The sequence below is a fragment of the Gavialis gangeticus genome, unplaced genomic scaffold (assembly GCF_001723915.1).
Source record: "Gavialis gangeticus isolate Ggan-Ray unplaced genomic scaffold, GavGan_comp1, whole genome shotgun sequence".
Classification (NCBI taxonomy): domain Eukaryota; kingdom Metazoa; phylum Chordata; order Crocodylia; family Gavialidae; genus Gavialis; species Gavialis gangeticus.
In genome coordinates, this window is record NW_017728964.1 from 8,766,501 (window position 1) to 8,766,721 (window position 221).

At 57.5% G+C, this 221-nt stretch overlaps 1 protein-coding gene across 1 annotated transcript in view; it reads right to left on the reverse strand.

The window, feature by feature from the left end:
• TBCD (tubulin folding cofactor D) overlaps positions 1 to 221 on the reverse strand; it is a 281,185-nt gene that overhangs the window by 273,587 nt on the left and 7,377 nt on the right. The gene's annotated exons all lie outside the window — the stretch shown is intronic.

Consider the following 221-nt stretch of genomic DNA (forward strand, 5'->3'; position numbering starts at 1 on the left):
CCCCGCGCCACTGCTGCCTCCAAGCTCAAGAGTTCCAGGAGTTCCCCCCCGCCCCATCCCACTCAGAGTCCAGCCCCGCAACACCCCAATCCTCCACGTCTGGCCAACTGCCTGTGTGTCTGTCTGTGCGCAGCACTCCGATTGGCTGTTTCAGTAAGCATTGTGATTGCCTGCCAAGACAACCAATCAGAGTGCTCTGAGAGCATTTTTTACACACACAC